Raw genomic sequence first — 14,712 nt, 5'->3', positions numbered from 1 at the left:
CCAGGACTTCAAAGTCAGGAATGTTCATTTCTGAGAACAGTGAAGCAACCACAGGAAGCGTGCAGCAGAAGCAACAACTGGCCGAATTAGTCCCATGGGAATTACTCGGAAATATCTTCCATTCAAAAAGACTTTGTGAATTTTCCATTGCAAATATTTAATATCGAATTGGGTTCTCTCTTCCGCCTTTGTCAGTGGAGTGCTCAAAATAATTTTAATATTAGCCAAAGCCAAGGAAAATTACGAAGATAAATCCGCAATATTTCCTTCCCCTTCTCTCCCCATCTCTCCCTGCCCATGACACATCCCACAGCCAAACTTCAGTGATCTGAAGTCTTCCACAGTTCAGCAGTTGCTTCTAAGACAAATGACATGGTTTAAACATTGGCCCTGCTACTGATAAATTTTATGATTTTAGGCTAGTAACTTATGCTCTTTAAGCCTCAGTTTCTTCCTCCATAAAATGGAGACAATAAAAGTCTCATTAAGTTACTAAGAATGGAGGCAAAGTTCCAGAGGTGAATGTTACTTGCTATTATTACTGCTATCTGTTCTCTTTCCACAATGACCTAGGTCATCCAGAGATGGTCCAGAAACAGCAGCTGGTCCAGCAGGCCCGCAACAAGCACTGACCAAGGAGAAAACATCTTTGGCTGGAGTGGGGTGAAGAGGCTGTGCGTTCTCCTTGGAAACTGACAGGCTCTGCAGAAGGAAGATCTGTGTGAAGCTTAGAGAATCCACCAGCAGCCAAGTCACCCTGCACTGATACAGAGAAAGCTGCCTTCCTGTTTCTTATCATTCCCAGTCCCCAGATGAGAGCTGACACCAGATCAAAATCCTAGACCTTGGGTTTATCTAAGGACCTCTATAGGTCCTTTCTTTTCTTCTATCCCTGGTACTTCCCTTCCTACAGTGAGCAATCCAGTCTGACTTCATGGAATTTATAGTCTGGGAAGGAAGATGATAGAACATAAAGTCATCAATAGGAAAAGTCCTCTGAAGGAAATGAACTTCCTTCCACGTAGGAGGTGGAGAGCGACTGAGGACAGGGTCTGAGGCGGGGTGTATGGGAAGGCTGCTCCGATATAGGTCCTGAGGCTGCACCAGTGGCAAAATAAAGAAAAATGAAACTATCTTGCTAATTCTTTATTTTCGAGGCAATTAACAGGTCCAAGGTATAAGTGCTTGAGAATAAGTCAAAAGAGAAGTACTAGACTGAGGGTTGTTCCATCTAATCCTCTCTTCCCCCATCAACAAACCATGAAAAGGTTAGTACAAGATGGACCCCAGGACAACTGAATTTACTTCCCACAGATGACCCTGAAGCATTAGCAGAAACACGGGTCTCTAATTTGTGTCAGAACCATGGCTAGACTAATAACAATCGGAACAGCAAGAGTCACTTACTACGTGGGGCATGTGCCAGGCAGCAGTCAGGCACTGCCTTGTGTTCCCTGGTTTACTCCTCCTAACTTGGGGACGATGATACTGTCACCCCACCGGCATCTCACTCGTGGGGAAACCCAAGCACGGGGAGGTAAAGCAACCTAGGAGAACACAGCTATCCAGAGGTGGGGCAGGGATGCTGCCAAGTAGGTACTATCATCAGCTCCATTTTACAGTTGAAGAAACGAAGACAGAGAGCTCAAGCGACCTGTCCAACATGGTACAGCCCATGGTGGGTAGGAGGAGGACTAAGCTAGGCAGATGATGCCAGAGTCCTGGCACAGAATGACCTGAAGTGCATGCAGGGAACAGCAAGTCCTTCCATTTCTCTGCAGGGGCAGGTGAACAAGGAGATACAAAGAGACATCTATTAACACATTTGTTCAATGAACACGAAAGATGCACAGGACAGCCAAGCCTGGTACTGCTTTCTGGAGCTTCAGTCTGGTAAGAAAGCCAGAGATGGATGAGTTAACGCACGTTACTGTATACTCATGACCACTGGGACATGCAGCAAGGAAAAGTTTACAATGTGATGGGTATAGATAAGGAGCGGTGACGAGAAATCTGAGGCAGGTCCTTTCAAGGGTTCACCGAATGAAGAGTGCCCTTTCTTGGAAAGAACATGGCCAGTCTGAGGAAATGACAGAAAGTGGAGAGACTGGGGTGCACATGGGAGGTGAGGGAGGTGGGGGACAGGAGAGGAGTCTGGGCAGGTTGGCAGCAGAGAAGACTGAGAAAGTGGTGGGAAGCCAAGGCCACAGGGAGCACACAGGCCAGGCTGGGAAGCCACCGCCCACAGGTCTGGGGGAAGCAGACACTGAGGCAGACACAGCTCTGTGTAGGGAAGCTCATTTGGAAATAGGAATTGGGAGATTTAGGAGGAAGCAGGGCTAGAGGCACTGAAACAACACAATCCAGGAAAAAGGTAGTGGATACCTGGAAGAGTACTGTTGAGTACTTTCTGACGCTTTGGAGCTGTGGTTTGGAGAAGACCCTTGAGAGTCCCTTGGACTGCAAGGAGATCAAACCAGTCAATCCTAAAGGAAAACAATTCTGAGTATTCATTGGAAAGACTGATGCTGAAGTTGAAGCTCTAATACTTTGGTCACCTGATGTGAAGAGCCGACTCATTGGAAAAGACCCTGATGCTGGGAAAGATTCAGGGCAGGAGGAGAAGGGGATGACAGAGGACGAGATGGTTGGACGGCATCACTGACTCAATGGACATTAGTTTCAGCAAACTCCGGGAGACGGTGAAGGACACGGAAGCCTGGTGCGCTGCAGTCCATAAGGTCACAACGTCAGACACAACTGAGCGACTGAACAACAACAACCTGGAGAGGATGGTGGCAGGAGAGGAGGGAAGGGATTCAAGAGAACCAGCAGAAACAGAAGGGACAGGAGCCTGTGATGCCTCAGGGGTCACAGGGGAAAGATGAGCCCATGTGGGGACTGGGAGCATGGGGCTCTTTAAAAACCAGCAGGAAGACCCAGGGGCCATGCCAAGTGCAGTGTGAGCAAGTGCACTGAAGGATTGCTGGAGTGACAGCTACTGAGCTCTGGGCAGGACATCCAGAAATGCTCTAAGAAACAAATGCCACTGGCCCCATTTCATTCACCAGCAAGCTGAGGCTCAGCGAGGCGGGCTGATGGTGTCTCCCTGGGCCAAAGCCATCTCCCCCCACCTCCCCAGGCAGCTTCCCTGCAGCTCTTCTTTGGGTTTAAATCCTTCTCTCATCTATACTCATTTGCTTGTGTTCTGCCAATCAAAGCAACAGAGCCTTCCTGATGACCCACCTTGCGCTAGTCTGGGGACTGCCAGTCTTCAGGGAAAAGGTAACTCACAGGGAAGCTGTGTTTGACACACACACAATTTTCTGAAACTTGGGTTTGTTGTCAACATTTAAAAATCAGGTAATTCTACATACAAATCCAGATCTCAAAAGTCTCTCAGAAACCCAGATTATCTGGTGACACTGGGTCCACATCCTCACAAGCCAACAACTGCCGTGAGTGGAGGCACTGACCTCATGAGTAACCACAGGACTTCTGGTTTACCACAGTCCTCACCCCAAACAACTAACACCCACAAACGCAACTATGTACCCACCGAAGAAGCCTGCTCCTTTAAAATCATCAGTCTTTTTTATCTTCAGGGCAAAAGGGAGCGGTGAAGACTGGGGCTAACCAGAGAATACAGCCTTCAAGTGTAGGAGAGCTCCCCACCTGCCTTGTCTTCATAGACATTTGAGCCTCTGACCTCTGTTAATATTTTATTCTTATCGGGAGGTCAAGGAGCAAGGCTGCTTGCTACATGCTTGCATCCCTCTCTAGGATCACCCAGGAAGAGTCCCTCCTCCGTCTTGCTGCTACCTCTCTCCACCCACTGCCACACGGATTCTAAGTTTCCATTCAAAAGGCTGTCCAGCAGACATCCCAGGGAAGTGAGCACACAGAAGTGTATCTGCCCAGAACCAGTGTATCTATTCCCACTGGGGAATAAATACAATCCAAGTGAAATAAGGGCTCCTGCTGAGGCTGGCTCAGGTCTTCAATAAAACAGGACATTCACTCAGAGCAGTGTCCTCACAAAGAAGCTGAGAAGGGAAAACACTTCTGATTGCACAGCATCCTCTCCCTCGTGGAGACTTGGCATAGAACAGAAAAATGAAACACATCCCGGTTCCTCTCTAGAAAATCGCAACATGGGGACAGGAGATGTAAAAGGGGAGAGGCGGGAGAGAGATCAGGGAAACAAAGAGGGAGGTGCCTGATGGCCTGCTCTGAAGGTAAAAGGGTGACTATTATTTCAGGGGTCCTGAGCTCCTGGGGCTAAGGACAGGACATGCCCGGTATCTCCCAACACTCTCTTAACACTTAGCATTCCTACACTCTCTCATTTCCATCTTACTGCATTCTCTGAAGTCTGGAGAGGATTTGCCAACAACTGACTGGTTCAGGCCCCTGGGAGAAAGAGCCATGCCCTCCAGCTTTGGGAGCCACCCACGTGCACACACTGGGCAAGCTTCCATCTGTGTCTAGCGGTGCTCTGGAGAACCCAGCCACCAAAGGGTTAAGCAGGGGAGTCCACTGGGGTGATGTGATGAGCAACCACAGACATGTTCCCGCCCCTCACAGAGTTTACAGCCAAGTAGGGGAGACAAACAGTAATTGAATGTTCACAGACATTCATGCATGCATTATTCAAAACAGAACCATACACTCTGAAGACAAGGAATCACCCTGTGCATGCATGTAATAAAGTGATCAGGCATAGTGAGGGTGGTCAGGGGAGGAAGGATTCCCTCGGCAGCAGCTGCTCAAGAGAATGGGACAGGAAAAGCATTCCAGCAGAGGGAACAGCCGGTGCCCAGGAGGCAGCCACATCACTGTGCGTCCTGTTCTGTTTCCTCTTAATAAGCTCTGGTTTGGTTCCAGTGTGGTCCACTGGAAGGAGCTGAAGCAAAGCTGAGTGGGCTCTGGGAAGAAGCTGGAGTAAGGACACAGGGGCGAGAGCTCCACAGCCAGCAGAGGCAAGATTCCCCAGAGACGCCAGCCTCCCACCAAGGTACAAGCTGCCTGGGAGGCAATGGGACCACTGGGTCATTTCTAGAGTGCAAGGATGTCAGCTCCCATCAGTGACAAACCAAACACAAGATGAAGACGTACGATATGACCCCACCAAGCTCTCTGGAAGGCGGAGTCAGAAATTACTCAAGTCTAATTTCGAATACAAAAATAACTCAGAATTTTTAAAATCATCTTTTGTGGTACCTCTGATTCTTGCAAACAATACCTTCAATGTACAATCATTTTCAATTTGCGGAAGAGACTTCATTTCAACCTAGCAACTACCTTCAGAGGTGCTTCAAATAGCAGCCAGTGATCTTTATAAAACATGCCTCAGCTCATGAGGTGCCCCAGTTTTCAACTTTCCAATGGCTCCCACTGTATCTAAAATGAGGTCGAAAAGCCACTCCTTGATCTGACCCTTACCCACGGCATCAAGCTCATCTCATCCCCCCTGCTCCCCACCCATCATTCTGCAATCAAAATGCCCTTTTGCTCAGTTCCTCAACCAGGCCAAACATGCCCCAGCCTCCGGGCCTTTGCATATGCAATTCCCTCTGCCAGGACTGCAGTCAACACCTGCTCCCTTTCTCTTCCCTTGGCACTTTCTCTTTCCTTGGATCTCAACTTAAATACCACCACCTAAGAGACAGGCCTTCCTTAGTCACATCATCAGAAGTTAATGCTCTTCCCACTCAGTCTCATCTCAAGCCTATTTTCTTTCTTTTCCAGATGTGTGTCCAACCAGGAATTCTCTCCAGTCCCTCCCAGCACTTTTCCTTTTCCACAATTTGCTTATTTCTCATTAGGCTCTCCCACTAGACAAGCTCCAAAAGGAAAAAGATCACACTGGCCCTGACAGTGATGTTTTCCTACCACCAGCACAGTGCCTGGCATATAGGAGCTGTCCAATCAGCAAGAACTGCTGAGTGAATATGTTGTGGGCTCTGCAAAATGCCTGTTGCAAATGCCTCCAAAACGTCCACTTGGCAAAGAAACAAGGCTGGGGAACCACATTCTTGATCAGAGGACACCAGAAAGATTGAATACCATTTGTCCTTGATTAGACCGAATCAGAAACAGAGCTTATAATCATAAAGGACATAGTTGAGACCATAATGGAGCTTCTAACATGGGCTGAACATCAGACAAGAGTATTGCATCAATATAAAAGTTTCTGATAATTTGATAATTCCACCATTCTAAACTAGGAAAAGACAGTTATTTTAGGAGGGAAGTGCCATGAAGTCTGCAACTTACTTTCAAAAGTTCAGCAAAAATAAATATATTTGTGTATGTCTACAGACACTCACACACTGCCTTTATTCTCTCCATGCAATTTTTCTGTAGGCTTTTCAAAGTAAAAGGCGGGGAGGGTCAGGGGGGAATAAACTGATGGACAAATAAGCAAATAAAAAGAGTTTAATTTCTCATTTTTGGTTGAAGTGATGTGATTTACCCAAGTTCATAGGTATAGCCTCTGGCAGGGTTGAGATTTTGACTGAAATATCCAAACTCTCAGACTTTTTACATTTCCACTGCAAGTGACTCACCTGGACTTGTGACAGTTTCAAACAGGTAAATTTCAGGGCCCTGAACTGAATTACTGGTTGGATATGCGCCAGCTTAAAGAAATCAAAACAATGTTGGGTGACTTTAATCTAGGACTCAGGCTTCCAGACATTTTACCTTATAAAATAAAAGCCTTCTCATTTGCATATATCTAGCCCAGAAACAATCATTCAAACATAAACCCTTTCTGCCTGCCCCCATATGCTATGTGGATTATATCTCTAATAAGAATGAGTTACAGAAGTGGTAGAAAGACTAGCAATGAAGTTTTAATTTTCTATTTTTACTATAATTATTAAAACAATCTTTCTTGTTTCTTTTCCACCTATGACCATTAAAGCCTGTGCAACTCTGCATGGTCAAACTCCTATTCACCCTTCAACTCCCAGCCTAGACTCCTCTTCCTCCTGGAAGACGTCCTTGATTTCTCCAGGATAATTTAGGAACCCTCCTTCTGGGTTCCCACAAGCCCTCTCCTTTCTGAATAAAAAATTAAATCTCATCATAATAATTTTTATTGCCTGGTTGCTTCCTGCTCCCCATCACAGAACTGCATCCCTCACGAGGGCAGAAGCTGGGATGTCAGCGGTAAACCTGTGCCAAGCCCACAGAGCACATGTTGTAATCCACTGAGTGAGCTGGCCCAATCCCACTCCTCACCAGATCTTAGATGACCTGCGGAGGGCGGGCTGGGGCTGGCTCTTCCCAAGCAGCTCTAGTGAAGCTTTTCTTCTGCCTGTTGTTTCAGGTGTCCTGTATCACATCCCCTTTGGGACAGGAAGTGTCCTATGTCACTGTTTTCTCCTCTTGTTCTGTTATCAAAGGCTGGACCAGGGAGTTCCTGAGCCAGAATCAGGGGGCTTGGGTCCAGTTACCCACCACCTGCTAGAACAGTGACTTGGCCGCAGTGCCAAATAGGGAACAACACATGCTTTATTAAATAATAATAACATACTGCTCACTCCATCTGGTCATTTCAGCTGAGGGATCAGCTTTCAAGTCTTGCCAGGGTGGGATAAGCAGAATCGCCTTCACGGGTGGCAGAAGGGGCAGATATGCAAGGATAGAAGTTTTGGGGGCTGTGTGGACTTGACTGTGGGGCTGTTTTTCACTTGTTCATTCCTTCCCAGGAAGATTCCAAACAGAAACTGTACACTACTGGTGTCCATTTCAGTAAATGCAACTCAACATGGTGGAAAAAACAGTCCAATAATGCAGGTTTGATTCCCAGCTCCCTCCCCATCTGGGCACGTTATTTAACCTCTTGGAAACACAGTTCCAGTTGCCATGAGTGGTGGCCAACACCTTCCTCGTGAGACTGTGAACAGAAATGAAGACAATAATCAGATAACCCAGCATGTTGTAAATGATACACACTGCACAGAGTACTACAAAACCATGACAGGATTCAGGAAAACCGCGCCCTTGAACAGATGACCTGCAGGAATTGGGAGAGTATGAAAGAGCAGGCGTGTTGGGGGCTACAGACTCAGTTAGGAGAGACAGCACACAGATACCTGCTAGAAATTCATCATGTACTCAGTGAGTCACGGTTATAAAACTTGCTGGGGCCACGTGGGTACACAGAGGAGGCACACATGCTGTGTAGGTTTTCTCATTCCTTAGCCCCGCTTGCCACTCCTAGGCCCAGGATTTTCACAAGCCTAACACATGACATGACGACACTCTTCGCCTAAGGGTCCTACGAGGGTTGAGAAGACTGAATCTTTGTACATTACTGTCTTTTCTATTTTATACACACACATCACCAACTGAGAATTTAACTCAAAACTCTTTGTGTTTCTGTTTAGGGAAGTGTTTGCCCACATGGGGATCTTCTGGTCCTTGAACAGAACTCAGCATTCAGGAGACATCATCACCCTGGGGGGGAAGCAGGAAGTAGAATCAGTGCCCGCGTCCATGAACAGGATCTTTGTCCTATGTCCCAACATCCTTGAAAGCCACCTTCTGTGGGATCTGTCCCCCACGGAGCCTTTCTCCACCAAAGCCTGCCCGTATCTCCTGACTTCCGTCTAGTTCAGCCCCCCACACACCAGCGACCAGAGCCCTACCTTTGTCCTTGTTACCTCTCAACTGGACTAGAGCCACGGCCTCCCGCAGTCTTCCTGGCTATGCATGCTGATGCCCCTCCCCTCCCCCCACATCCACCCTCCACTCTGCCATCAGAAAGGTCCAACTATAATGCTCGGAGCACAGAAGCCCCTTCCTGGGATCCCCCAGGGGCCCCATGGCCTGCGGGTTCCATCCCACAGTCCCTAGGAAAGCACACAAGCTTCATTTTGTTCTGCAGCTTCAGCCTCCATGCTGTCCTTTCCTCCTCCATCTTATCAAAATGTTTGCAGCTTTCCCTCCCCCTCCCCACTGCCCCTCACCCCCACCCCGGGCTTTTGCTATCTCTTTCTACCTCCCGGAAAGCCTCTCCCATCTCTGCCTTACTCTTATCACTCTTGATGACTCACTGGGCACTTCCTCTAGGATGTGCTCTTGAAAGCCACAACTGGGGCCGAAGACCCTTCCTCTGGTCCCACAGGCTCCCATTTAACTAGTTTAAACTGGAATTACAGGTCCATGAGCCCGACTCCCCAACTAGGTATTACCTTCCTCCAGATAGGGAGTGGGCTGGGTTCCCAGTATTCCCCAGCACCTAGCACCTCAGCTTAACACTGCCAATGACCAACAAATGTTTGCCGAGCTGAAATGAACCTCCAATCCCCAAAGAGAATCACAATGAGCACTTCAACCAAGAGTCCCCTCCATCTGAGGAAGGGAAGAAACAAAAGGCTCCAGGTTGATGAAGCCCACACTGCCCTGGAAGACCTGGGACCTGGATGCTCAGTGCAACAGGAAGACATCCAAGCACCACCCAAGGAGAGAATAGGCATTACCATGAAGCTGCCTCAGGCCAAGGACACCGTATCAGCCCAGCCTGCCTTGGGAATGTCCATCTCAAAATCGGATGTGTACATCTGCAGGCACGTCCTTATGCCAAGGACTGCACAAAGCCACAGGACAAGAAGGGACACCCTCCTGGACAGTCAATCTAATACTCTTCAGCTTTTTTATAACAGGCTTTCCTGGTGGCTCAGTGGTAAAGAATTCACTTGCCAACGCAGAAGATGTGTGTTCAATCCCTGGGTCAGGAAGACATCCTGGAGGAGGGCATGGCAACCCACTCCAGTGTTCTTGCCTGGAGAATCCTATGGACAGAGGAGCCTGGCGGGCTACAGTGCATGGGGTCACAAAAGAGTCAGGCACGACTGAGTGACTAAACAACAACATATATGGAGTTCTTGCTATGTCTTAGGCACATATGTCAGTTCGTTTAATCTTCAAATTGGTCCCACAAAGTGGGTACTATGAGTTGCCCCCATTTTATGATGTAGAAACTGAGGCCCAGGAAGGTTAAATGAGCTGCCTGAGGTTATAAAGACAGCAAGCGGCAGCAGTGGGGTTCAGATATGCGCACAGGTCTCAAGTCCACTGCTAACCACTACACTACACTGCTTTTCTTCAAACCACTTTACAGAAACAGAAAGCAATGTCATGGAATGAGTCGCACATCTCATGAGTTCTGTTTTTCTTGTTTTTAAGATAACATACAGGACTTCGGAACCCAGGCCTTGCTCACCCACCCCTCCAAGCTCCTCTCCAACTCCCTCTCTCTGCTTCGGCTTCTTCTCAGTTTCCAGTAGGTGCCAAGTTCATTTCCAACAAGGAACTTTCACACATAGCGACCCTCTGCTGGGACTGTTCCACAGACCTTGCCAGGTCTCCAGCCAGCTGACCCCTGGCTCAGGTTTCACCATCTCAGATGGACCTTGCCTGACGACCCTGCCCGGGTCTCCTCTGCTTCTCCCTCCCAACACCATGGTCATCCTCTCCACAGCAGGGTTCCCGGTGGCTGGCCACATGGTTGCCTTCTACAGCTGGACACTGTTTTCCCCATTGCCCCACAAAGCTCATGAGGACAGGAACCTTTCTGTTTTGCTCACCTGGCACCCAGCAGTGAAGCAGTCAAACGTTTACTAGATGTACAAACAACCGGGTGAACTGAGTGAACTCATTAATCAAAGGAAGGAAGAGCTGCAGGAGAGGAGGAACTGCCCCCTTAGGCTTTCAACTCTGGGAGATAAGCCTTCATTGAGAGCAACGGTATTTTGGTGGAAAAAACTAAGAGGAGACTTCAAGATTATGAGCCCATGCTTTTGGAGAAAGTGACCTACAGAAAACTCCAAGTGGCTCATCTGTTCTGATTCCTGTGAACATGAACTTTGCCCTCTAAAGAGGCAGTCCTTGGAGAGGACCATGGAACTGCCCAGGATGACTTGCTTCAGGCAAGACTGGGCAGGCAAGCATCCTCAATGCTGTTTGAAATTTACTCCAACTTCACTGAGCTAGAAGCACCTCGAATCCCTAGAGGAACTTTCCTGGGAATGAGCTCACACAATTACTATTACCCTCAAATATAAGAGCCAAACCTCCAAGTCTGTACCATCCAAACTTAAGGCAGCAGTTCACCTTGCAAAGGGGTGGGTTCAGGCTGCTGCAGCCCCAGAAGTGGGGGGAAATCAAGCCTCAAACACAGCTAGCCTTTGGGGCACACAAGCACACCCCTGAAGGTTTTCTACCCATGCCCCTGAGAACATGTTTATGAAAGGCAGCAGAGGGGTAGGGGTAAGGAGGGGATCATCATTAAAAAGACAACTAGAACCACAGGAGAGGAAATGTCTCTGTTATTACTCCCAGCAGGTCACTATTGTGGAAGAGAAGTAATACCATTTTAAAAGTGCCAAACAGGAAGGGAGGGCAAGGTGGGGGATAAAGGAGGTCAGAGTGGGTCAAAAAAAATTAAAAATTTTTAATGTCCTTCTTAAAGCAGAATTGTTCTGTAGGGAGACACCTTCAGAAATTTCCCTCCCTCCATTCTAATGAGATTTTTTCCCCCCAAGTGTACAAATTTTTTTTCCAGGAAAGGGCAGGTCTTCTCTGCTTTTTTCTCCCTTTCTTTCTGGCTCCCTTACCAGGCCTCTTACACCTTCTGGCTTCCAAGAGCATCCTGAGGATACTTACTAACAGGAAGCCAGGCAAGAAGGGAACTGACACAGTCATGAGGTGACATAAGCCCACTGACAAGCAGCCAATTCAGCCTATTGAAGATGTAACTGAAAAGCCAGCATTTCACTCAAACTAGGTCACCTCCAAGTGCTGTGGGTGTCAGCTGTTCATCACCGACAGAGAACGGAGGAGTCAAGAGGTTAGTGGTTTCCCTGGGGACACACAGAGGCCAAGAGGATGAGGGAGAGACAGAGACCAAGGAGGGCATTTGTGAAAACAGCTAGAGCAGAAGAATGGGAGGGAGACATGCGCAGGCAAGTGGGTCTCTGAAAGCAAGCTGTGGAGATGTCATCTGTGTGGTATCCAGCTTTCATGTTTCATGCATTCCCTTCTTTTTGCTTGCTAATAAGCACTGTCTTCATTCAACAACCAAAGTTCTCCCAGATGAAGTGTCAGTACCTTAAGGCAAGGACTGTTGCTCTGTTGGTGTCCTCAATTTCACCAAATAACGAGCCATACCCAAAGTCAACATCTAACAGATGCCTGATGACTAGGTGATTGTAACAACAACAACAAAAAAAAATATAGTGAACTGATGCACATATGGGCCCTAGGGTCAGTCAAACTTGGGTCTGACACCTGGCCCCTTTTCTCATTAGCTGTGTCCCCGTGAGTAACTTTTCCAAGCTCTTGATGCTTCCAGCTCCCCATTCATAAAATAAGGACCACAGTATTGCCCAACTCCTACAGTTCCTGGAGATACTACATATGAAGCCCTGAGTGATGTGCCTGGCATAAAGTAAACATTCAGTAACTGAGTTATCCATGACTATTACTACTGCAAATGATGACAAGCACGCCCTGGCTCTGGGTTTCCCTAAGAGTCTCCTCATATGTCTGCCTTCTGCCCTGAAAACCTAAGAAAACACCCATCTATTGGGCACTCAAGCTTCACTGGGCAGACTGAGGATGAGAGTAGCCCCAGGTTTTAAATAATTTCCTTTCTGAATTGGTGAAAGACTGGCAAAATAAACTGGTTTTCAGCAAGGCATTTTACAGTATCTCTCATCTTACCCTTGTGGGTAAAAACAGAACATGGACCAGATGATAAGATAATTAAACAACTGCTAACTGGTTGAACATCTATGTGAGCCATTTCTCCCTCAGACTGTGCTCTCTAGAATATTTGTTTACAGATCATTATTAGGTGTTATCATTATTAGCAGGACAGGGGAGGAGAATTTATGGTCAAAAATATTTAGAAAACTGTGTTTAACAATTCCTTTTATTAGATTTTTTTAATGTACTCATAAGCATCATGAATCTTCAAGAATGGGTCATGGTCTGTAGCCCGATCCCTATGTATTTGATTATAGGGTTCCATTTTTGAGAATCATCCTGTAGTCTAGGATCCTTCAGAATACCCTCTGAGAACTGTTCATTCAAAGGGTACATGATGCCAATCAGCAGGAGTGTCCAGGCAGCAAGCTATGGCTCTGTTCTTGAAGCTATCTGGTTCAACATCACTAATCTATTGGCATGCTGATCAGATCTGAAGATGACCCTAAGCTGAATAGGGAAGCTGATGGGAGAGATGGCATCATCTGGGTTATGGGCTACCAAGACGTGTCAAAGCAATAAATATCAGGTCTGGCATATGTGGTCCAAAAACAATACAAAGCATTCAGGATGGTGGAAAATGGGGCTCAATGTAGTACACGTGTAAATGACTGGGAACTGTTCTGACTATGCAGAGGGAAAACAAGAAGCTAAGTCCTTGGTGAATGTGTCTGAGCTGCTAGATCAAACTTCACCTGAAAGCAGAGCCAACCCCCGGCCCAGCTCTGTTACATTTATCAACAAACTCTAAATAATGAATTTTCTTTTAAAAAATCTGCAACATAAACATTCCAAATGGACTGCACTGTCAAGTACACTGAGGTTTCCAAAGAAGACATACTTTAAAGAAGAAATGAAGTTTAAGTCTCAGGTCAAACCAAGGGGATATGTCTTACCTTTCTGGCTGGTCAGATGACTCCTGGAGCTTAGCTTGTGCATGATACTGGGGGGCCAACCCTAGAAGGACACAGACAAATTAGGAAAATTTGGTAGGATGAACTGGGTGCCTCAAACCATGTTACACAAAGAATTACAGAAAAAAAAAAATTTTTTTTAAGAGAGACACACAGACAAGAGACACAAGAGATTTGGGAGGGTCTAGCCTTCCAAACAGAAGATGTGTGAGGGACACAGCATTCCATGAAGTAGGAAGCCAATGCTCCTTAATCTTCTAGAGGGAATAGACACACTTGAAAACCTACTGAAAGCTATGGAAACTCTCTCCAGGAAAATGTACATGCTAACAAAACTCTGTAAATATTTTCAGGGGATTGCTGCTTCCCCACCCCCAACTTCCATTACTACCAGAGCAGCCCATCCATGGACTTCCTCCATAGAAGACCAAAACCAAGTTAAATCCTCACCAGGATTAGGCATTTCCTATATGATGTCCCCACACCCACCCCTGCCACAAAAATGAGAGAGGAGCATGTGTGCATGCAAAGTCACTTCAGTCATGTGGAACTCTTTGCAACCCGTGGACTACAGCCCTCCAGGCTCCTCTGTCCTTGTAATTGTCCAGGTAAGAATACTGGAGTGGGTTTCCATGCCCTCCTCCTGGAGCTCATCCCAATTCTGGGATCAATCCCACATCTCTTGCATCTCCTGCACTGGCAGATGGGTTCTTCACCACTAGTGCCACCCGAGAAGCCCCAGCGAATGCTATTATAAGGAGGCAAGCATCAGCTCAGTAAAAGATACACAGTCCCCCTCCTGCACTGTTAGTGGGGATGTAAACTGGTACAGCCACTATAGAAAACAGTACGGAGGTTCCTTAAAAAACAAAAATATTCTGCATTTCTCTAATAATGAGCGATGGTGAGCACCTTCCATGTATTTAGTCGTCATATGATTCATGTTGATATATGGCAGACACCAACACAATATTGTAAAGCAATTATCCTCTAATAAATAATAAGGAAATCC

The 14,712-nt window shown here is 47.0% G+C and overlaps 1 long non-coding RNA gene across 1 annotated transcript in view; it reads left to right on the top strand.

Moving 5' to 3' along the window:
- The window catches only part of LOC128051537 (uncharacterized), a 6,416-nt gene extending 5,311 nt beyond the window's left edge, over positions 1 to 1,105 (top strand). Inside the window, exon 3 of the long non-coding RNA XR_008199723.1 lies at positions 574 to 1,105. This is a non-coding gene — a long non-coding RNA (uncharacterized LOC128051537). The remainder of the gene's footprint in view (positions 1 to 573) is intronic.
- Positions 1,106 to 14,712: the final 13,607 nt, after the last annotated feature.

This window comes from Budorcas taxicolor, chromosome 7 (assembly GCF_023091745.1).
Source record: "Budorcas taxicolor isolate Tak-1 chromosome 7, Takin1.1, whole genome shotgun sequence".
Lineage (NCBI taxonomy): Eukaryota > Metazoa > Chordata > Mammalia > Artiodactyla > Bovidae > Budorcas > Budorcas taxicolor.
The sequence above is the reverse complement of the archived record's forward strand: the minus strand, read 5'-3'. Positions and strand labels throughout refer to the sequence as shown.